This window comes from Hemicordylus capensis, chromosome 2, assembly GCF_027244095.1.
Source record: "Hemicordylus capensis ecotype Gifberg chromosome 2, rHemCap1.1.pri, whole genome shotgun sequence".
NCBI classification, from domain to species: domain Eukaryota; kingdom Metazoa; phylum Chordata; class Lepidosauria; order Squamata; family Cordylidae; genus Hemicordylus; species Hemicordylus capensis.
Window position 1 is genome coordinate 340,340,421 of NC_069658.1, and position 25,222 is coordinate 340,365,642.

Here is a 25,222-nt window from a genome sequence, read left to right on the forward strand (position 1 = left end):
ATGCTCTCTTGCCCTCCCCTCCCCCTGCTCTCTTGCCCTCCTTCCCCCTCCCCACACACTCTTTCCCTCCCCTCCCCCTGCCACTGCTCTCTCCCACCAGCTCTCTTGCCCTCTTTCCCCCTCCCCCACACTCTTTCCCCCTCCCCTCCCCTCCTCCTGCCCCCCACTTTCTTGCCCTCCCCTCCCTCGCTCTCCTGCCCTGCCCTGCCCTCCCCCTGCCCCACGCTCTCTTGCTCTCCCCACGCTCTCCTGCCCTCCCGCCTCCCCTCCCTCCTCTTTCTTGCCCTCCCCTCCCCCCTCTCTCCTCCCCTCCTCCCCATTTTACCCTCCTTACTGGGCGGTGGGCGGCCAAAAAGGGCCCCGCCTACGCTCCTCCTCCCGGGCGGTGAACAGGGAAGTCCCACCGCCCGGTTCCCTCTCACCCCAGACTCCCATGGGTGCCTGGCCTCCGCGGCCGGGCCCAGCGCCTTTGTGGCCTGGCCTGCTGCCAGGCAGAGTGCCGCCCCTGTGGATGGGGCCTCTGTGCCAAGTGCCGCCCGCCGGGCCCGCTGCCACCGCTTGCCAGCCTCTAGAATATAAAATCATAGATCTGCCTAAAAAGATTTAAAATACAAGCACAATATAACCATACAAAATACAAAGCAACAGCAGTGGACTTCCAAAAACGTTCGACAAAGTTCCATGGAAAGTTTTCACAATGGAGGGAAGTAAGAAGTGGGGTCCCCCAGGATCTGCACTGGAACCGGTGCTTTTTAATTTATTCATACATGATCTAGAAGCAGGGGTAAGCAGCGAGGTGGCCAGATTTGCAGATGATACCAAACTCTTTCGGGTAGTGAAATCCAAAATGGATTGTGAGGAGTTCCAAAAGGATCTCTCCAAACTGGGGGAGTGGGCGACAAAATGGCAAATGCACTTCAGTGTGGGCAAGTGTAAAGTGATGCACATTGGGATGAAACCCCCCAAGTTCAAGTATACGCTGATGGGATCTGAGCTGTCAGTGACTGACCAGGAGAGGGATCTTGGGGTCGTGGTGGACAGCTCGTTGAAAGTGTCGACTCAATGTGCGGCAGCTGTTAAAAAGGCCAATTCCATGCTAGGGATCATTAGGAAGGGGATTGAAAATAAAACAGCTAATATTATAATGCTCTTATACCAAACTATGGTGCGGCCACACCTGGAGTACTGCATACAATTCTGGTCACCACATCTAAAAAAGGACATTGTAGAACTGGAAAAGGTGCAGAAGAGGGCAACCAAGATGATCAGGGGCCTAGAGCACCTTTCTTATGAGGCAAGGCTACTACACCTGGGGCTATTTAGTTTAGAAAAAAGATTACTGCGGGGAGACATGATAGAGGTCTATAAAATCATGCATGATGAAAGTGGATAGAGAGAAATTCTTCTCCCTCTCCCATAACACTGGAACCAGGGGTCATCCCATGAAACTGATTGCCACAAAATTTAGGACCAACCAATGGAAGTACTTTTTCACACAACGCATAATCAACTTGTGGAATCCTCTGCCACAAGATGTGGTGACAGCCAACAACCTGGATGGCTTTAAGAGGGGTTTGGATAACTTCATGGAGGAGAGGTCTATCAACAGCTACTAGTTGGAGGGCTATAGGCCACCTCCAGCCTCAATGGCAGGATGCCTCTGAGTACCAGTTGCAGGGGAGTAATAGTAGGAGAGAGGGCATGCCCTCAATATCTGTCTGTAGGCTTGCAGCGGCATCTGGTGGGCCACTGTGTGAAACAGGATGCTGGACTAAATGGGCCTTGGGCCTGATCCAGCATGGCTGTTCTTATGTTCTTACAGTAGCAGAGACAATCATATACAAGCCTAGGTAAAAAGCCAAGATTTCACATCCTTTCTAAAAACTGTGATGGAGACCGATGAGTGCCGGGAGAGCATTCCAGAGTCTTTGTTAACCTTCTCACGTGGTGAAAATGGAATGGGCTAGGCATGCCTCCCAAAGGAGGGTGTCCCACAGTCTCAGAGCCATGGTCAAGAAAGCCCTAACCTGCAAACCCACCAACTGCAATTCAGAATGTAGTGGGGCAAGGAGCAGAGCCTCACTGGCTCTGCTAACTGTGCAAAGAGGCACCCTTTAAAAGTGGTGATTCTCTTTATTGAGCAAGGTTAAAGCAACTAGCCCTAGCCATCCCCAACACAACATTCTTCCAGTGGCTGTTGCTGGAATCTATTTTATGTTTCTCTTTAAGATTGTGAACCCTTTGGTTACAGGGATCCATTTTGGGTTTTTTATATCAATGTAAACCACTTTGGGAATTTTTTTGTTAAAAAGCAATATATTAATATTTGTTGTATTCGTATTCACTGGTAGATTTCAGTGGGCAGGCAGGATCATGTGGGGGCAGGTAGTTTTTTTCAGTACCCCAGACCCCAGCTGTTTAAGTCTTTAAAGGAGATAATGAGCCAGAGGCGAATCTAAGGAAAATAGCGCCTAGGGCAAGCATTGAAATTGCGCCCCCTGTCCAAACATCCAACACCCATCTTTCAGATAACTTCACCATAATATCAGCTCAAAAATACAAGTCAAGCTCATTAATCCATTAATATTTCAAAAACTATTTAGCTGTGGATGTAGCCAGACCAAAAAAATGCTGGAAAACTACAAATTTCAGTATGCTGGGGCTCATGAAATACCCAAATACTATGTGGAGGTGTACTTGGAAAACTAAACAGAAGTGCCTGTCTAATTCTCTACTATGCATTGTAGCATCGCTATTACATAAGTTTTAAAAATCAATGGAGAATTGGACTTTCCCCAGATACTCTGAAAATAATTAAAGGATATGCAGAGTAAACTGTGTCACTGCTTGGAATATATTCTAGTATTTCAGAAAGCCAGTTAAAATGAGAGAAAGAGAGCAAGAAACTCTGAAAGAAAATGAGGGCCTTAATACTAAGGATTCCACACTGATTCAAGGACAAACTCACCGTTAATAGCCATATTATTAAGACATCACATTTAACTCACTTATCACAAGAAGCAAAGTTAGAGCAAATGAATACAATCCTAGCTCATAAGCTTCAGCTCAGTATTCACAAGCCCTGATTCTCTGTACATAGTGCCAAACTGAATATGTGTACAGTGACTTATATTAAATTTAAAAAAAAATGTTTACCCTTAGGCCCCTTGAGGGGCTTCCGAAAACTGTGGGGGGTGGGGGTCTGCAAAGGTTCCCCTCCCCCCACCAGCCTCTTAATTTACCACCGCAGCCCATCCCGGGCTCATTTTCAGGCCTGTTTGGGCCTGCAAAGATCGGCATGGTAGCCATTTTGGAGGCTAGCACGCATGCTCAAATGACCTCTTCAAGGCCTGGTAAGGCCTAGGGCCTCGCAGGGACCATTTGAGCATGTGTAGTGGCCATTTAAAAAAATACTTTTTTAAAAAAATGGCTGCCAAAAACAAAATGGCCACTGTGCATGCTCAAATGGCCTCTGTGAGGCCTGGCATGGCCTAGGGTCTCACAGAGGCCATTTGAGCATGCATGGTGGCCATTTTGTTTTCAGTGGCCATTTTAAACAAAATTTAATTTTAAAAAATGGCGCCCCCCCTTCAAGTGGTGCCTGGGGCATGTGCCCTGCCTGCCCCTCCCTAGATAATCCCCTGTAACCAGCGCCTTGAGCTGGGCTCAGAAACATACTGGGAACCAGTACAGATCAAAGAGCAATGGAGTCTCCTGTGCTCCAGATAATGGGCCCCAGTCAGCAACCTGGCAGCAACATTCTGCACCAGTTGCAGTTTCTGAGCACTCTTCAAGGCAGTCTACCTTGAGCACATTGCACGAGTCTAACTGGGATGGGACCAGGACATGCATGACAATGGCCAGATCTGCTTTCCCCAGGAACAGTCGCAGCAGGCAGATCAGGCAAAAATGAACAAAGGTGCCCCTCACCCCAGCTGCCACTTGAGCATCCAGGAACAACGCTGGGTCTATCAGGGCACCCAAGCCAGCTGAAGGCCTGTGGGGATAATCAGCACAAAGATGGAGCAAGACTGCATCTGGCCCTTCCAAAATCTCCACAGATTGACTGGGTCTTCTGCACAAAACACACATGTCCACAGTCTGAATGCACATAGAGCAGGGGTGCACAACTCAAATGTCCCTGTATGCTGGAACCAACCATGACTTGGTGTGTGGGGGCCAAAGTCAAGTGCAGCACATTAATTTTGATACATTAAAATTAGTTATTAAAAACATTAAGGACAGTAAGGTGGCAGAGAGTTGGGGGAGGGGGCAGGCCAGGGGACAGATGGATGGTTTCAGTAGGCTCATGCCCAAGGACAGGGGACATTTGGCCTCAGGGGACCAATTGCACTGAGCCACTGTTGCTCAGCAGCTGGACAGTCCAAGGGCTCTTCAGGGCTCCTGAGGTTGCTACAGTTTACTCCTTCCTGGGGGCCAGCAAAAAAATTCCTCGTGGGCCAGATCTGGCCCCCGGGCCTTAAATTGTGCAGGCCTAACTCAGAGTGATCCACAGCTTCATTTCTGCATGTGAGATAGCATTGTGATGGTTCCTGCATCTGCTGCCACCATTTATCTTCAATAGGTATCTCCTGTAATATCCATTGCTTCTGATGGTGGCGGGTGCTGTAGGCATGCAGTGTTGCCACAATAGAGGCCGTCCAAATATTTTAAAAATAAAAAAGGATTTATTCGCAGAGATCCAGCATAGTGTAGTGGTTAGAAGTGTTGGACAAGGACCGGGAAGACCCGAGTTCAAATCGCCATTCAACCATGAAACTCACTGGGTGACTCTGGGCCAGTCATGTACCTCTCAGTCTAACCTACCTCACAGGGTTGTTGTGAGGATAAAAATAAGCATGTACCTCTGAGCTCCTCAGAGGAAGAGCGGGATATAAATGTAAAAAATAAATAATAAATAAATAAAATATTGTTTCACCAAGAAAAACAAAATCAAAAGTAACAACAGTTATAGCAATTCAAAGCACACCCAGTTTACAGTTTGCGGTCCTTCAGTCTGAGTCCCTTCCTCTCAGCTTCTTCCTTGGTAGTTAACTTCAAACAGACTCTACGGCACATCTTCTGGTACCTATAGAATGCCTCCTTTCAATTCAAGTGCCTGACAACAGTTACCAGGCTTTAATTCACTGACCTCCACCCAGACCAAGCACCATATACACATAAATCATTCTTAACCAGTCAGTTCTTCACAGCAGTACAAAGCCTGTGTGTTTATGGCCAGAGGGTGAACTTGCTGAAGCTGGAGTGGCGAGCAAAATCTGGGAGGAATGACTCCACAAAAGAGAACTAGCGTGGTGTAGTGGTTAGAATGCTGGACTAGGACCAGGGAGACCTGAGTTCAAATCCCCATTCAGCCATGATACTTGGTGGGTGACTCTGGGCCAGTCATTTCTCTCTCAGGGCCGGATTAAGGGCAACTGATGCCCTAAGCATAGCCCAACAATGGTGCCTCTCCTCGGCCCCCTCCATTGCTTAACTGACAAGACGACATTAAGACTCAAGCAAATTATTTACTTATACCTTAATATTTATTTAAATTTTAAAAAAATTTCTTCTAGATTTTTTAAGGTAAAACAAAACAGTTCAACTGCCTATAATTTCTTATAAATAGCCGCAACAGAAGGAATGATTGAGAAAAATATTTCATCTTCAAGTTCAGACTTCATAACATACAGCCATCTTTTATGTGAAGTTTTATCCATATTTTGTACTGCTCTTTACAGTAATCTTTCGTAAATCAATTACTGTTTACTTCAGATACATAGTATAGTAGTTTCTCAAAACTTTAGTCGCTCACTGAGCCAAAGAAAATGTTTTTTTAACAATGCAAATTAAAGTTGAACACGACAGATAAAAACAATTACAAAACATCAAATAAAGTTGTGTGGCAGTGAAATGCAAGGTGACAATAAGAGAGGCAAAAAGAGAGTTTGAGGAACATGTAGCAAAAAGTATCAAGGGGGATAATAAAAACTTATTTAAATACATCAGAAACAGGAAACCTGCCAGGGAGGCTATTGGACCATTAGACAATGAGGGAGTAAAAGGGATTATTAAGGAGGATATGGAGGTTGCAGAGAAGCTCAATGAGTTCTTTGCATCCATCTTCATGGCAGAGGATACAGAGCATATACCTGTTCCTGAACCAGACTTTTCAGGGATGGAGACCAAAGAACTGAGTCAGATAAAAGTGAAAAGAGATGATGTTCTAGCTGTCTGGAAAAACTGAAAATGAACAAATTGCCAGGGCGAGATGGCATCCATCCAAGAGTCCTCAAAGAACTCAAATGTGAAATTGCCGAACCCCTTGCCAAAATATATAATTTATCCCTGCAATCAGGCTCTGTCCCGAGGACTGGAAGGAAGCAAATGTAACACCAATTTTCAAAAAGAGCCAGCGTGGTGTAGTGGTTAGAGTGCTGGACTAGGACCGGGGAGACCCGAGTTCAAATCCCCATTCAGCCATGATACTAGCTGGGTGACTCTGGGCCAGTCACTTCCCTCTCAGCCTAACCTACTTCACAGGGTTGTTGTGAAAAAGAAACTTAAGTATGTAGTACACCGCTCTGGGCTCCTTGGAGGAAGAGCAGGATATAAATGTAATCATCATCATCATCAACAACAACTTGTGGAACTCTCTGGCACAAGATGTGGTGACAGCCAACAACCTGGATGGCTTTAAGAAGGGTTTGGATAACTTCATGGAGGAGAGGTCTATCATCGGCTACTAACTGGAGGGCTGTAGGCCACCTCCAGCCTCAAAGGCAGGATGCCTCTGAGTACCAGTTGCAGGGGAGTAACAGCAGGAGAGAGGGCATGCCCTCAACTCCTGCCTGTAGGCTTCCAATGGCATCTGGTGGGCCACTGTGCGAAACAGGATGCTGGACTAGATTGGGCCTGATCCAGCAGGGCTGTTCTTATGTTCAATAATAGTTAAGAGGGGGAAAACGTTGTGGTGCCCGCCTTCCCTTGATGCCCTAAGCACGTGCTTGTTTTGCCTTATGGTTAATCCAGGGCTGCCTAAGCTACTTCACAGGGTTATTGTGAGGAGAAACTTAAGTATGTAGTACACCACTCTGGGCTCCTTGGAGGAAGAGCGGGATATAAAAATGTTAAATAAACAAACAAACAAACAAATAAATGCTAGCACAAACCTTGTTCACAGGGTGGCAAATCTCGGCTGGCATTATGTGTGAGCCTGTCCTCCTATGGATGTTCAAAGCACTTCTTCTTCACGCTAACTTACTTGTGATATGAACAACAGCCAAAGAAAGCAACCTCAAGGTGTCAGTGTTACTCTCAGTATCAGGAACGGGATCATGACCATTGCCCAATGCCACCCAGTCCAGGTTGTTCCAGTGCCATTCATTCCTAATTTAAGAGGTGTGATGTGTCCCACAGAGGCTTCTTCCAATCTGTTCTCACATTGTATCTGTAGGAATTGAGCCGATAAACTCTTCATCACCTAACGTTTACCAGACCTAATCTGCTGTGCACAAATTTTTGAAGGGAATCAGTGTATCAGCATGTTCCTCTCTCTCATTTTGTTGTGCCAAAGTTGGCCACAAGATGTCAGTAAAAACCTAAGCCTGTGTGTTTGTACACACACACACACACACCCCAGGCTGAGGTGCTTGTACAGGATGTGGGATCAGAAAGTTGCACAGGCTTCAACAGGCTCTGCCAAGGGCAGCCACATAGTCTATACTGGTGTTAAAGTATACATCTTGAAAATTGTTTCCTTCCACAGGATAAATGCCTCTCCTTAGAGGCATGATCAAAACAAATTCAACAGCTAGTAAGAGGATAGCTGGTCTTGTGGTAGCAAGCATGAATTGTCTCATTTGCTAAACAGCGTCTGCCCTAATTTGCATTTGAATGGGAGACTACGTGTGAGCACTGGAAGATATTTCCTTCAGGGGATGGGCTGCTCTGGGAAGAGCACCTGCACACACTTTTAGGGAAGACAGCTGGTCTGTGAGGAAGAATGCTGGTCTTGTGGTAGCAAGCATGACTTGTCCCCTTAGCTAAGCAGGGTCCACCCTGGTTACATATGAATGGGAGACTAGAAGTGTGAGCTCTGCAAGATATATTCCCCTTAGGGGATGGAGCTGTTCTGGGAAGAGCAGAAGGTTCCAAGTTCCCTCCCTGGCATCTCCAAGATAGGGCTGAGAGAGATTCCTGCCTGCAACCTTGGAGAAGCCGCTGCCAGTCTGTGCAGACAATACTGAGCGAGAGGGACCTATGGTCTGACTCAGTATATGGCAGCTTCCTATGTTCCTATGAGCATCTATGAAAAGCTCATCTGCTTAAAATGAGGATCTATGATAATGAGAATTAGCATAATTTCCTTCAGCAGGTGCTTTTTAGTTAAAAAAAAGTTTTCGATATTAAGTTCCAATTTTCTTTGATCACGCTTAGCATATGCCAATAACAAATCATCATCATGCACAAGGAGAGAACAACAATAACAGATACATTGGTCCTTGGCCTGTGCATATAAATCACTGAGATCCTCATTTGTAAATAAAAGGTAATGGCAAATGAAAGGTAAATGATAACTCAGAGACAAAAGAGAAATGAATATATGGCGAAAGGGAATTGAATGGGAGGAGGGGTAAGTGTTAGAAAGAGAAAGGGAGCTCCATAGTACCTAGATGACCTCTAGGAGAACACAGCAAGGCTTCCAGTGGGGTGCAGCATCCTGTCCTCCTGGGGGCACCCACACACATTATCAACCAAGCATGAAAAGTAAGCGGGTGTCCAGTGGGAGCCCCCACTGGCCTTACTGGCTCCGATGTTCCCTTGGCAGCCAAGGTCAGAGAGGCCCCAGGTGGGCCAGGCGGCCCGATGAGCAGCCAGCCGAGATGTTGTGGGATCAACGAGCCGGGATAGAGGGGCCGGGGGAAGGGCGGGGGTGAGTGAGGCAGGAGGCAGCAGCAGACAGAGGCACAGCTGAGCGGGATAAGGGTGAGAGCAGCCTGATATGGCAGGGTGGAGGTTCAACTAGTGGGGTCGTAGGATGCATCAGTTGTCAGGAGGGATTTAAGGCAGGCTCGGCCTGTGATGAGGGGCAGTTGGAGGGCGAGTGGTGGAGGCCTCCGGAGAGAGACTGCCACAGTGACCCCGAGAAGCCTGGAGGAGGAAGACTCGGGTGATCCAACCCCCTCCTCTCAAAAGGCCTTGTCTGGGGGAGGTGAGAGGGAGAAGTAAAACAAGAGAACGGCTGGCAGTGGAGAGACCAGGGTCTTGACAGGGGGCTTCCTTCTCTTTGTTCAGGCAGTCTGGGAAGCAGCTCAAAGACGCAGGTGGGACCTCCAAGAAGCACCTCCACACTCTGGCCCTTTAGGACTACCCAGTCAATGCTGTTTTACAGTGAGCTGCGTACAGAATGTTGACTTGTAGTAAATTTCTATTGTAGTAAATTGTAGTAAACACAGAGCAAATTCCAGTAAACATTCCATATATAATCTTCATTCACACATTTTATTTTATTTATTTATAATATGTATATACCACCATCTCTAGGCAGTGCACATAATCAAAATGACAATATAAAAAATAAAAGCAAACAGAACACTTGCACAGAATAAAAACAATTAAAAACAATTCACAGAGTGAAACAATTAAGTAAACAATTAAAATGATTTCACAGGATAAAAATAAACAGTTTAAAAATAATTTTAATGAAAAGCCTGAGAAAACAGGTGTGTTTTAAGGGTCTTTTAAAAAGCAGTCAGAGATGGAGATGCTCTTATTTTGATAGGGAGTGCGTTCCAAAGCCCTGGGGCAGCTGCAGATAAGGCCCGGCCCCAAATTCACTTCCAGATGAGCTGGTGCAACTGTAACTGTAACTCTACAGAAGATCTTAATAGGCAGCAGCATTCATGACAAAGAAAGCAATATACCCTGGACCTAGGCCACTCAGGGCTTTATAGGTAATGACCGGCACTTTGTATTTCACTTCACTTGGAAACATATAGGCAGCCAGTGCAATTCTTTCAGAATCTGAGTTATATGATCCCTTCATGTTGTCCCAGAGACCAATGTGGCTGCCCTCATTCTTTACCAGTTGTAGTTTCCAAACTGTATAAAGGCAGCCCCATTTGGACTGCAGTACAGTAGTCAAGCCTGGAGGTCACCAGCATATGCACTACCATTTTGAGATCATTTACCTCCAGAAATGAGAATAGCTGCTGTGTCAGCTATAGTTGATAAAAAGCACTCCTGGCCACTGCCTCAACCTGAGAAACCAGAGAGTTTTGGATCCAGGGCACTCCCAAGCAACACACCTGATCTTTTAGCGGGAGCATAACTCCATCAAAAACAGGCAGATCTAAACCATCTCTCAGGTCTTGATCCCCCACAAATAAGACAGCACCTCTGTCTTATTTGGATTAAACTTTCATTTGTTATCCCTAATCCAACCCATTACCACCTCCAGGCAGGCACTTAGGGAAGTTATGCCATTTCCTGATGAAATTGTTTGGGAGAGACAGATTTGGGCATCATCCACATATTTATAACACTCTGCACCAAATCTCCTGATGATCTCTCCCAGTGGTTTCATGTAGATGTTAAAGAGCACTGGAGACTGTATGGAGCCCCATTGCTCTTGTTTTGAAGAGCAACAGTCTGCAAGCGACACCATCTGGAATCTACCAGAGAGGAAGGAACGGAATCACTGTGGAACAGTGCCACCCAATCCCACACCCCTCAGGCAACCCAGAAGGATACCACTGTTGATGGCATCAAAAGCCGCCAAGAGATCCAAAAGGATCAGCAGAGTCACACCTCCTCTTCCAATACCTAATCGGAGATCATCCAGTCATCTCAAACTACCACACATGTGGGTGTTACAGCATGGGTGTATCTGGACTAGTGCAGTGCAGGTAGCCACTGACCCTCTACTTCCTTTAACACCCACCCACACCTTCAAAGACATGCACAAAAGGGCTACTGTGCAGTGTGCCTCTGCACCTGTTTTATGCACAAAAGTGCATGAGCACAGCGTCACTCTGTGAAACTCTTTCCCCGCCCCCAAGCTTAATTACTTCAAGATCATTTGAAAATGGTTCTGTCAGAGAAAGAAGGGACCTACACAGAGAAACTGCATGTATATACCAGGCAGGGGGTGCAGCTTATTTGCTTAGGGCCCATTCATACAAACATGGATCATAAGATACCGTATCACTCAACAATGTTCAGCTGAAAGTGTGAACTGACTCCAAGGTGATATGAAAACTGCCTCTGTGGTGTCTGATCTGTGACAGGTGTTTCTAGACAAATTAGCCATTTTTGGTGCAGTCATCAAGTGATGTACATGTGTGAATTCACACATCCTGAGGCCTCTCCTAAACCTAGCCTAGAGAACGTGTGCATTACATTAAAGGATTCCCGGAATGCTCTACCATGAGGTTTTCCAAAGCAAGGCACCTAACATAAGGACTGGGAGAAGGTGCAAGGAAGGGAAGCAAGGTTAGAGAATATTGCTGCTATGTGGTTCTTCAGCAGTACGAAAGCCTGGCTGGTAGCAGCAGACAGTTGTACGTCAAATAGTTGCAACTGTTGATATCAGCACGGTGGGGACTGAGCAGAATTTGGCTGGATGTACACTATATAACGTGTACACTATATAATGTGGTGGATTCACACACACACACACTCACGGGTCTAAGTCTTAGAGAGGGAGCTGCTACTGCACGAGGTGCGTGCAGTGATCTATCTATCTATCTATTACAGCAGTGCTAAGGTCTAAGCTCTTGTTATATCCTTTTCTGTTTGTGTGGGGCAAGCTAGAACTGTGGCTGGCTTTCCTTGCATTTAGCCTCTGGCTGTACCTTTAACCTTTGTGGGCGCAACCCAGAGTTGTCTGCGAAACACAACTGAGCCCCATAATGAAGAGAGGGCATGCTGTATACCTAAAGGCTAAAACTGCAACTCGGCACTGTTTTGAGAGCAAGCCCCCCTGACCTCTGTGGGAATTACAAGTGAGTAAACATATATAGGATCGGGCTGCATGTGAGAAAGGATCAGCTCAGGCTGACTTTCTGATCTGCTTCTAAAAAGATTGTGTCAAGAGGCCATGTTCTAGTAATTTTTATAGCAATGAGCTATGATGGAGGCCAGGCTAAACCAGTCCAAAGAAGGTGAAGGAAGAAGAGAAAGGAAATCAGAGTAATTGGTTCTAACCTAGCCCAGGGTTTGGTTTTGTTCTAAAGATAGATTAATATCTCAGCAGCTGTTTGCCAGCAATGAGTAAATATACTTATGTCATAAAATACAACTACATTTTTAAAATGTTTGCTCTTTTTATATTTTTAAAAATTTCACAGCAAATGTTTCTTTTCACATCATATTGACTCACATCACAAATGTATGCATCACACACCAAGTTTTTGTTCCTCCTTGTTTGCTAACAAGTTTTCACTTGTTTATTTCTCTCTTAAGCCAGCTGAAAATGTTCTTGCTCACCCGTTCTCTAATTTGTCAACTTTGGTTACCTTTTTCTCCCTGGTATTCTCTCCTCTCTCCTTCAGTAGACTTCCACCACAGGCTCCAGTGATTATTGGATGCAGACAGTGGCAAACTTGCCAAATGGTAGAAGCTCATATAAGATTTTGTACTGGTCAAGGATACTCACCTTAAGTGGCGCACCAGGGAAATGCTTGACTAACAAGCTGAAGGTTGTTGGTTTGAATCCCTGCTGGTACTATATCAGGCAGCAGCGATATAGGAAGATGATGAAAGGCATCATTTCATACTGTGAGAGAGATGGCAGTGGTAAACTGCTCTTGTATTCTACCAAAGACAACCACAGGGCTCTGTGGGCACTAGGAGTCGAAATCAACTTGACAGCACACTTTACTGGTCAAGGACTGTAATAAAGTTTAAATCTAAATAATCTAATAAGAGATTAGCGAAATTTTATTTATTATATTTGTACACTGCCCCAAACTCATGTCTCTGACAAAAAAAACTCATGTCTCATGACAAACAAAAAACAAATTAGAACAGAAATTAAAAACATTAAAAACTTTCTTCTTCCCTATAAAACAAGTATAGGGTAGAAGATTATAAGGATGGAGCAGGAGGGGGATAGGAGTGGATTGCTAGAGAATATGTGGTTGAAGAACGATTCCCATTACCACTATCGTCAAACTTGCAAATGTCTAACCATAGGTAAACTGGGAATAAATTTGGGGTGCGGGGGTGGGGAGTGGCACATTACATGCTGTGTAAAAACCTCTAGAGGGAGCTCTTCACAAAGCAAGCCATTGCCTAAGCTTTTCAGACATGCTCTTGTTGAGTTTTCAGTATCAATCTGCAATCACAAGAGTTTATTAATTATTGTTGTTGATATTATTATTACTGTTATTTTATTTCTGTTTTTCAATAAAAAAAATAGTTCTCAAAGTGGTTTACATAGAAAAAGAAGTAGGATGGTTCCCTTTCCCCAAAGGGCTCACAATCGAAAAAGAAACTCAAGGTAGAAACCAGCCACTGGAGGCGAGACTTCAGCTGGATAGGGGCCGTAGCTCCCCTGCCCCCACGGATAAATATAAGAGTGTCAACACTTGAAAAGGTGTTTCTTTGCTCAGTAAAATATAAGTTTTAGGCAAGTATCAAACTGATATCCTTCAGATAAGGTAACAGGTAAAGTGTGCCGTCAAGTCGATTTCGACTCCTGGCGCCCACAGAGTCCTGTGGTTTTCTTTGGTAGTATACAGGAGGGGTTTACCATTGCTTCCTCCAGTGCAGTATGAGATTATGTCTTTCAGCATCTTCCTATATCGCTGCTGCCCGATATAAGTGTTGGGAAACATACCATCAGGGATTCGGACTGGCAACCTTCTGCTTGTTAGTCAAGCATTTCCAAGCTGTGCCATTAGATGGCTTATTCTTCAGATACTGACACCTAAATTCTTCAGATACCAACACTTAAATTCTAAAAAAATGGATGTAAAGTCCACTAAAATCAATAGGGGTTGTTTCCACATACATATGCAATGTGTAAGAAGGTCTTGTAGGCCAAAAAATCTTTGGGTTGTGGGGTGGGGTAGAATGTTGACCACACAGATTAACTACTGGATGGAAATGCTTCCCAGAAGATCAGCGGTTCTGCCACTTTTATGCTCCCAATTTCTCCCTGGCTCCTAGATGATTGTTTGTTAGAAAAATGGTTGTTCCACACGTTTTCATGTTACGAATGTAGTTATGCCCTCAGAGAAACCTTCCTCTCTACCATTCTGTGATATGCCAATAAACTACTTTCGAAGATGCACTGATGCTGTCTCAAACTAGCAATTTCCCAGACTTCTCCACCATCTGAACCTTATTTCTAGTTCCACAAGAGGAGATGTGTAAGAGCTGGTTAGTACATTACATTTTGGGCACTTAAGACATCCCTCACACAGCCATCAAATATAGTATGAACAAAATGTAGGAGGAGGAATCTATAAATCAGTCTCTGTGAGCTGGGAATAGCTCAAAATAATAAATGCTTCTCTGAGGGAAGGCAGGGTGCCTTCTTGTCTTAAGGAGGCAATTATTAGATCACTTCTGAAGAAGTCTGCCATGGATCCCTCAGAGTAGAGCAACTACAGGCCTGTCTCTAACCTTCCGTGGCTGGGCAAGATAATTGAGAAGGTGGTAGATTCCCAGCTCTGTCTGGTCTTGGAGGAAAGTGAATATCTAGACCCATTTCAGACTGGTTTTCAGGCAGGCTATGGGGTGGAGACTGCCTTGGTTGGCTTGATGGGTGATCTCCAATTGGAAATTGACAGAGGGAGTGTGACTCTGTTGGTCCTTTTGGACCTCTTGGCGGCTTTCAATACTATTGACCATAGTATCCTTCTGGAGCATCTGAGGGGGTTGGGAGTGGGAGGCACTGATTTGCAGTGGTTCCGCTCCTACCTTTCGGGCAGGTTCCAAATGGTGTCCCTTGGAGACTGCTGTTCCTCAAAATCTGAACTTTTGTATGGTGTCCCTCAGGGCTCTGTATTGTCTCCTATGTTGTTTAACATCTACAGTACATGAAACCACTGGGAGAAATCATCAGGACATTTGGTGCAGGGTGCTATCAGTATGCTGATGACACACAAATCTATTTCTTCATGTCAACCTCATCGGGAGAAGGCATAACCTCCCTAAATGCCTGCCTGGAGGAGGTGATGGGCTGGATGAGAGATAACAAACTGAGACTGAATCCAGATAAGACAAAGGCACTCATTTTGTGGGATCAAAACTCAGGAGATGAGTTTGATTTGCCTGTTCTGGATGGGGTCACACTTCCCCGGAAGGAACAGGTATGCAGTCCGGGGGTGCTTCTGGTTCCGAGCCTCACCCTGGTGTCCCAGGTTGAGGCGGTGGCCAGAGGTGCCTTCTATCAGCTTCAGCTGATACGCCAGCTGCGCCTGTTTCTCGAGATCAATGACCTCAGAACATATGCTGGTAGCCTCCAGACCTGTTTACTGCAATGTGCTCTATGTGGGGCTGCCCTTGTATGTAGTCCGGAAACTACAGTTGGTTCAGAATGCGGCTGCAAGGTTGGTCTTGGAGAGACCATATTACTCCTGTATGGAAATAGCTACACTGGCTGCAAATAAGTTTCTGGGCAAAATACAAGGTGCTGTTTATAACCTATAAAACCCTGGGTATTTAAGAGAATGTCTTCTTCATCATGAACCCCACCACCTATTGAGATCATCAGGAGAGGCCAGTCTGCGGTTGCCACTGGCTTGTCTGGTGGCCTTCTCCGCAGTTGACCCGAAGATTTGGAACACGCTCCCTGCTAAAATAAATGCCTCCCATCTCTGACAACTTTTAAAAAATCTTTAAAGACACATCTGTTCACTCAGGCTTTTAATTAAATACTGTTTTAATGGTTTTAACATTGCTTTAAAATATTGTTTTAAGGTTTTAAATTCTTGTAATGTTTTAACTTTTTGCTGTCATTTATTTTAACCAATGTTTTAATTTCTCTGTTGTGATTATTTGTTAACTATTGTTTTAACTTCTCTGGTATTTTTTATTGTAAACCACCCAGAGACATAAGTTTTGGGTGGTATAAAATATGTTAAATAAATAAAATAAAATAAAATAAAATAAATAATAGCGAGGCTTCACACAGCTGCCGGCTAGTCTGGAAGCTGGTAACATCTCAGAGATATGCCAGAACACAAGAGCATGTTTGGGATGTGCATGGAATGGGATTTGAATTCCATTCCGAGCTCAGAATGGAATGCCAATGCCTGCAACATTCCATCAGAACAACCAGACAAGCAGGTTGTTCTGTCGGAACAAGCTCGAAATGTTTTGAGTGTTCCGAACACCATTTTGTAGTCCTGTTTTTCCCTTGCTGACCGGTTTTGACACTGGTTTCTGATTGGCTTGCGATCCCCTCAGTGGCGTATCGGGGGGGAAATGGCGCCCAGGGCAAGTTCTGGCCCTGAAATGGTGCCCCCCGCCCCCCTGCCCCCCACATACCTGTGAGGGCGCGGCGGCGCCCCCCAGGCGGCAGATCGCCGGCGGTGGCGGGTCGCCTGCCGAGTGCGGCGGCCCGCGGGCGTGTGCAGCGGCGATTTGGCGGCGGTGGCGGGCAGCGGCGGGTCGCCCGCTGAGTGCGGCAGTGGCTGGTGGCTGGCGGCGAGCTGTGGCATGGCCTGAGCGGCGGCGGCGGATCACCCGCCGAGGAGTGCAGGCAGAGCGACGCCAAGCCTGCCTTCTGGCCCGGCGTCGCTTCCCAACCATGCTACAGCCCATCGCCGCCAGCCACCAGCCACCGCCGCACTCGGCGGGCGACCCGCCACCGCCACCCGCCACCGCCAAATCGCCGCCGCACGCCCACTGCCACACTCGGCGGGCGATCCGGGGGTGTGGGGGGAAGCCACTTTTTGGCGCACCCCACGTGACCCGCCGGGGTGGCACCCAGGGCACGTGCCCTGCCTGCCCCCCCTATCGTTACGACCCTGGATCCCCTTGCTTCTTGGTTGGCTTGTTATTATACAAATCAACTTGATTTGTATAACAAGCCAACCAAGAAGCAAGAAGATCACAGGCCAATCAGAAGCCAGTGCCAAAACCAATGAGCAAGGGAAAAACAGGACTCCAAAATGGTGCTCGGAACACCCAGAATGTTTCAACTCAGAATGGGGTTGTTCCTTTCTGAGCTCAAAACAGGTCCTTCATTTCAGGGGCATTGGGTTTTGAGCTCAAAACACTTGAAACAACTCATTTTGAGTCAGAACGTTTCCAGCTTGAAATGTTCTACACATTCCTAATGCATGTGCTCCTGTTCTGTGTGACATCTGAAGCCACCAAAGAATGGTTACTGAGATTCTCTGCCCAACATTTTACTGACTTCCATCCCCAGGATCTGGAAGTCGGTTGGAGAATCTCAATAATCAGACTTGGGCAACTTCAGATGTCATGCCTGCCAGGATCATGCACTCTCACAGACCAACATTTTACTGCTATATCAGCTTACAGAGCTGCTGGTAGTCATCTGAACATGCCCATAGTGTGACTGAGCTTGTTCTACAGTCAAAGCCAATTACTTCACATTTTAGGAATGTGAACTGAACCTCCTCAGGCATTAAGGAATCCAGGCACACGGACCGGGCATTGCCATCGTGCAAAAAACACAATGAAAGTCTGTTTACATGAACTAGGCCCAAATCCTACAACAGTATTTTTCAAAAGAAATGAGTTTGCATGAAAATGAACACTGTCCTAGGTGAAAAGAAAGGTGGGATATAAATCCACTGATCATTTTTTAAAGATAGATAGATAGATAGATAGATAGATAGATAGATAGATAGATAGATAGATAGATAGATACAGAGTCCATTTGGTTGCGATTTTCGATGTTTGAGCACCATAGGCATATCCTAGTCCTGTGGAAGTTCTTCCTTTCATGCACTCCCACAAGTTGTCCTTCTATGAGTGGATCAGATCCTTCCATGAGCACGACTTTGCAACTGTGACTGCGCCAAACCTTATCGGATCTCAAAAAATGATACTAGTGAACAAAAAAGAGCCCCCCCATATACAGTATATATATACACACACTCTATTCCTTCATCTAATCACAATAGTTTTAATCAGAAATATAAATATGATAATAAATGGAATATAGAGTCTCAGTCAGGTTTAGATTTATGTTTAATATAGTAGATTTATATTTATATTTCTGTTTAAAACTATTGTGATTAGATGAATGAATAGCATATATATAGGCTCTTTTTTTGTTCACTAGCACAACTCTGTGCTAGTGAGCGCACAGCATGCACAGAATGCAAGAACACATACACATAGCACAAGGTTAGGATATAGCCCCGTAAGATGTTATGGTCCACATGTCCTCCTACAGAGATGTAGGAAGAATGTGTAGCGTGAAGCAATCATAAATTCTGCTACTACTACAACAACAAATATTTATATACCACTTTTTAACCAAAGTTTCCAAAGCGGTTTACATAGAGAAATAATAAATAAATAAAATGGATCCCAAAGGGCTTGCAATTTAAAAAGACAGCAACAACAGTCACCGGAGAGGTGTTTTGCTGGATGGAAAGGACCAGTTGCCCTCCCCCGATAAATAAAGAGTATCACCACTTTTAAAAAGATGCCTCTTTGCCCAGTTAGCAGGGGCTATTCAGAGTGATTATGGCTGCACCCTGCCCGCCGTCTCTACTACATTCCCCTCTAGAAGACAGTCTAGTTTTTTGGGTGGGTAATGCATATTGGAGAGAACAAATGCTGTTCTAAGGATTTACTTTGATCTGGATTAAGTCTAGGCACACCAAGTTGATGCCTGTATGTCAGGTTAAGGATTAGTAGCAAGATTTTAGCTTTTATCCAGTTAGATTAATTTTGATCCTGACTTGCTTTCATTTAAAAAGTTAAAATCATACATTTGAGGTTAACTGTATTTGTAGGGTTTGGTTTGGTGTTGGTGTGTGTGTGTTTTTAAAAAAAGTATTTTGGCTGGAGAACAGGAGTGAGGCATTTGATTCCTCACCTGTTCCCCCAACCTAGCCCATTCTTCTCCAAGGCTGCCGAGACACCAGCAGAGCCTCCTGTCAAGACGCTGCTCTGGAGACCATTCTTCTAGCCTGTGCATGATATACTTACTGTACATGGTCTAGAACAGGGTTTTGTTCTTCTGACCCAGGTCTTCCCCACCTTAAGTCCCCAGATACAGAGTTAAAGTTGAAAACCCTCATCAGTTATTTTGGCTGGAGATGAAGGGATTGTAGTCCAACAACATCTGGGTGGGGATCCAAGGTTGAGATCTCTGGAGCCTGTAGGGCTGTCAGCTTCTTAATAGGGCCGGCTCCCATTCCTTTATGCCATGATACCCTGCCATAACATCTAACATATGAGGCTCTCCCTGGCATGAAGGTAGAGTGGCTTCTGTGTGTCAGCTTACTGTTAGAGGCCCAGGGCCATATATGGTAGTATATGTTCCTAAACTGGCAACTCTACAAACAAGCCTCACCTTTCTGAGAAATCTATGATGGCCAGCATTCAGAGAAACACAGAGGTCGTGCACACAACCAAAATAGCGGTGGGGAGGGTGGGCGAGGGGCAGAGGCAGGGATGGACCTGCCTTTCCCCCAGATGATCGGTGAAGTCCTCTTCTGCGCACTGTCATGCGCTCACATGATCTGTGCTGCTCCATGCAGCGCGGATCTCTAGTGGCTGGGACTAATTTACCTGGCCTCCAGGAATCCCATAACGCACCACGTGATGAGCACAGTGCATTGGGGGATTCTCCCAGGAGTCGGATGCCTCAATGCACAATCCCGGACCTGGGAGTAAAGTGCATGCTCCCACACTTTACCCCAGGTAAAAGCCTGGGTCAAAAACACAGGCTACTAGGGGAGGCAGTGCCAGGATCAGCCTCATTTCCAGCACTGCATATGAGCAGCCCTACCCAGGTAGGGCGGCCCTAAACTGGGTAGGGCTGCTCATGTGCACAGCCTCGCAGTCTATTTCCTCCTGCTTCTGACATGTCCTGCTTCATGCAGGGGCGTAGCTATAATTGAGCGAAAGGGTTCAAAGAACACGGGCCCCCAGCTCCTGAGGGCACTCCAGCTCCACCCCTCCCTATTTTCTTCATTATCTCCCTCACTCTGGGGGGCTGCCAGAGAGAGGGATGAACACGGGCCCCCTCTCCGCTAGCTACGCCCCTGGCTTCATGACACATGCAAGTCTCCAGCTCCTGAAAGATCTGTGAGATGTCGTAAAGCTGAGGCACAGAACATTCAAACACCATTTTAATTATTGCTTTCGAGACATGAAAAGTTGATCAAATCAGAAAACAAGTTGAGCCTGCTGCCTGCTATTTGTATGGTTTTCTTTGCATCTGTTCCTGTATACCTATAGGCCAACATATTTCACTTCCCACCACTATAAGCTTTCAATGTACTGCGTGAATAAGCACTGCTCTTTGCTTCAGAGTTCCATATACACGCCACTAGACTCCTTTAAACACACAAAACTACCCTTCACTTCTACTGAATAGAATTCAAGAGGGGTGTGTGCGTATGTGTATCCTACATCTGCAAGGAGTCACAGGATCAAAGTATCCATGCTGGTCAGGACCAATACCTTCTAAAACTAGCCCGACACTCACATATTTTGAATAGCCTTGCATGTATGTCTGCACTAAGCACATTGCATAGACTAGGATTTAGGCAGTTGTTTGGCCTACAGCAAGAGTTCTCAAAATCGGGTCCCCAGATGTTGCTAGACTACAACTCCCATCATTCCCAGGAACAATGGATTTGTGATGAGGATGATGGAAACTGTAGTCCAACAACATCTGGGGACTCAAGTTTGGGAGGAGAATTGGTCCTTTGGTAGCAAGCATGACTTGTCTCCTTAGCGAAGCAGGGTCCGCCCTGGTTGCATTTGAATGGGAGACTACATGTGAGCATTGTATGATATTCCTCTTGTGGGATGGAGCCACTCTGGGAAGAGCATCAGAAGGTTCCAAGTTCCCTCCCTAGCTTCTCCAAGATAGGGCTGAGAGAGAGTCCTGCCTGCAACCTTGGAGAAGCCGCTGCCAGTCTGTATAGACAATACGGAGCTAGATGGACCTATGGTCTGACTCAGTGAGGTGGATTTCACAATCAGTGAGACCGCCACAACAGGGTTTGCAGGGAGAGTGGGCTTAGCAGATAATCCCTGCTGCAGCCCTGGAAGGCCAGATCAGCCACCCACATGACTGCCAGCTCCATCATGACTGCTAACTGCCGGCTCTGCGAGTGTGCAGAGCATGCTGGAGACTCCCAAGCCAGGAGGCTGCTTTTTAGCCTCCCGGTTGGGGGTGTCCTTGTGTGTTGCTGTGGCACGGAGCCGCACTGTGGCAACACACAATCCGAAAGGGGAGGGCTCCATAAGTGGATTACCCGCTTGTAAACCACCAGGCTTGCCTGCGAGCCCGGTGGTTTACACGGCCAGCAAAATTCGAGCTAGGCTCTCCTAGCCTGATTTTTGCTGCTAGTGAGCTTCCTTCCTCAGCTTCCTATGTTCCTGTGTTCCTAATCCCTGACCTAGAGAATAAATATCTGTCCTATAACGTAACTGTAGTTTGTGTATCTACTGAGTTTTGAACATTTCTAAAGCCTTTCTTCTCCAAGGGCGAAGCTACAATTGGGCCTTGTCTCCAGAGCCATCTTGCCATACCCAGGGGCCACCTCACTCACCTCCCTTGCTCTGCCGACCAGCCACTCCAGCTGCTGCCATGCTCTCCCGTGCTCCTGCAGCTTACTGCCTGCGCGTGTCACACTCCTGCAGCCCACTGCTGCTTCCCAGCCACTCAGGGTTCTGACCCCAAAGCGGCTGGGATGAAGAGCGTGCATGGGCCCTGGTGACACAGGGTGCACATGCACATCCCTTCCCAAACACCTTGAGGTCAGAATTCCGAGTGGCTGGGAGGCAGCAGTGGATTGCTGGACAGGCAGCCCAGTGTGCTGTGGGCAGTAGTAGGAACAAACTGCTGCCACCATCATCACTGGGGGGAGTTGCCATTGCCACCATCACAGCTGGAGGGCAGCTACCGCAGGGGTAGGAAGCTACCATGGGAGAGCTGCTCCAGAGAACACAGGCCGCCTATGCCTTCGCTATGCCAGGGCTCTTCCCTTGACTACTATTCTTTCTTTTCCCAGCAGAGTTTTCAATGGCCACCAAAGTTAAGGAAAAGAGAAAACTTTGAGAAATGCAAAAGTATGCAGGTAATATAGAGGGTCTTTTCATCCCTTCTGCAATCAGATAAGCTCCCTCCCTTGTATTCAGAATGATCCTGGAGAGCTAAAAGAACAAGATGACTAAGGGATTGCAGGAGTGTACACATTTCTGCTATTCTGATTCTCCCCACAAAGATGATAGAGGTGATGCCTTGTGGAAAAGGACTTCAGCTGTTTGCAAGGAAGGAAGGCTTGGTGTCTACACAGCACAGGCCTATGCACACATAGCATGGATCAATAAGAAATTAAGCTAAAAATGCAATAATGCACCCCAATTTTCTGCAATTAAAATGACATGCAGGCCAACTGCAAAACGGGGACTTGGGAAGTGGAGCATAGTTTTAGTCCCTCTTGCTCTGCATGTTTCCAGCACAACGCAGGTTACTCTCACCGCACATACATTTTTGCAGCAGGTTCCCAATTCACCCATGTGCCTAAGCTGTTTTTGAGTTTCTCTAATCACCTATGAGATCAGGCAATGGAGTTTGGTTCAAGGAAATATAGAAAGGAGACCACTGAGGGGGCAAGATTAACACTGAGGTGTCCTTAATAGGTATAGGCATTTTAATCTAGGCAACAGAGGCAAGTTTATTTATTAGGCAAGTGATGGAGGATAAAGGGAAAAGCACGTAATACTGGCCTCAATCCAAAGAGCTGCATGCACACATGTCCCCTTACTGATGCCTGGCTCAGTCAGCTTTGAGAGAGTGCCAGTCTGGAGCTGTGGTGGTGATGGTGGTACTGGATGTGCTCCCTCAGAATACACACCCAACAGGAGTTCAACAATGTCAGTGTGGATGTGCCAAACATCTGCTAGGAGGTGTGTGTGTGTGTGTGTGCGCGCGCGCGCATGCGTGCACACACAGATTTGATCGATTACAGATTAGCTCAAGTACAGCCAAACTAGAGGTGACATGGCTGCTCTGTGCTTAGAACTCCTGACACCTTTTAATTTTTGCCCCAAAGGCAATATGCCTGGGGCAAAATGCATGGGGGTGCAATTTGGATTGGGGTCACAATGCAGCACATGGGGGTCTATGTGTATATAGTGGCCCATGCGCCACCCCAATGTAAAAGCTGTTGTTAGCCATGGTAGGAAAGACTTATGGACACTTCCCTCCTATGCACATCTAGTTGGCCTTGAGGCTATAAGGTTTTTTCACTGACCTCCTTTGGCTGATAACCTTCGTACTGTTATTTTCTCTCTTTGTGCATTAGAAGCAGCAAATACGAGTAACAGTCCAACTTATATTTACTCAAGAGGCTCGGTATCCACTGGACTTCTCAAGAGAAGACAAGCAAAGTGATGCTTTTGTCCCATATTCAAAGAATCCCTCCCATTACCATTCATTTCACAATAATAAATAAAAATGCATTTACAACCAATTGGCAAACCTGTCACACAGTGAGTACCTTGCTTACTCATCCCATGAGTTCCAAGATAATCAGTTTCCCAGCATAACAGTCAAATTTCCTATTCTGACATAGGCCTAGCATGCTCTCTCACTCAGTTACCTTGTCATCCTGCCCTTCTTTCAGGCAATGCAGTGCCCTCCACCCCTCGCTGCCAATTTTATTCTCACAACAAGCTTGTGATGTAGGTTGACATTGAGTGAGTGGCCCAAGGTCACCCAGTGAGCTTCACAGTTGAGTGGGGTTTTGAACCCGGGACTCCCCAGTCCTAGAGGCTGTTCAAAAGAGCAGCCCTACCCAGCTTGGGTAGACCAGGTAGGGCTGCTTGTGTGACGTGCTGGGATTGAGGCCAATACTGGCGCTACCCTCCCTGGTAGTCCAGAAATTTTACCTGCACGTTTACCTGGGTAGAAGGGTGTGAGTGTGAGTGTGATACCTTTACCCAGGTATAGGGTTGTGTGAACCCTTGGACTGCTTGCAGCCTGAGCAGGCACAGAGCTGGGCGCTTAGAGCACCCAACTCACGGTGCATTGTGGGATATCTAAGGCCAGGACACATTCCCCCAGCCTCCAGAACACTGTGTGGCTCACAAAAGGGCCAGCCATGTGGGTACACAAGCTGTGCAGACTGTGGACCATGCTAGATTGTTGGGGGTGGGGGGAGGTAGGTGCTCTCCTGCCCTTCCCCCAGCTCTCAAAGTTTGTGTAAACAACCTCTTAGTCTGGCAGCCTAACCAGGACACCACAATCTAAAAGAAATTAAAGGTAGAAACCAGCAGCAGCCAATGGTGGGATGCTGAGCTGGGGGTAAACAACTAGACCAGTTTGCTAAATATAAATATATCCCTTTGCTAAATATAAAAGAATCACCACTTGAAAAGGTGCCTCTTTGCTCAGTTGGGAGGCTTTTAGCTTGCATCTCCTCCAGAATGGAGGTATGTGTTCACAAATCAGCCAGATTTACACCAAAGTCTCTGCAAGCTACTGGAGAGCATTTCACACATGATTTGGGTTTCCCATTGTATGTTAGATTGCAGCCCGATTTATATGCAGGGTTAAAAAAAATCTACTTTTTGTGTCATTTGTGTGTATGTGGGGGGCAAATTCAGACTCACAGTAAAACCTCACAGTAAACCCCTGGTAAAGCCTGCTGACTGAAACCCCCCCAGGGGTTTTAGTATGCTCAGTTAGCAGGGGTTTTAAGTTACACACACACACACACACACACACATACACACACACACACACACACACAGCAAGTGCTCAATGTAATTGTCCCATTGACTATTCAAGTCTTCAAGCCTAGTACTTATCTAATTTTCCAGCTGGAACCAAACTTCTAGTTCTTGAACTCATCTGTACCAATTTCCCACACTGAAACCTTGCGCACAGAAGGCTGTTTCCATTCCATTTGCATTACCCTTGCTGGATCAGGGTGCGTATATTTTGTCTTTTTAAAGCTTCTGTGAAGATTGGCCAGCTAATTATTATTTCATCACTGAGGTTCATCAAATAAGTTTGCCTTAAGTC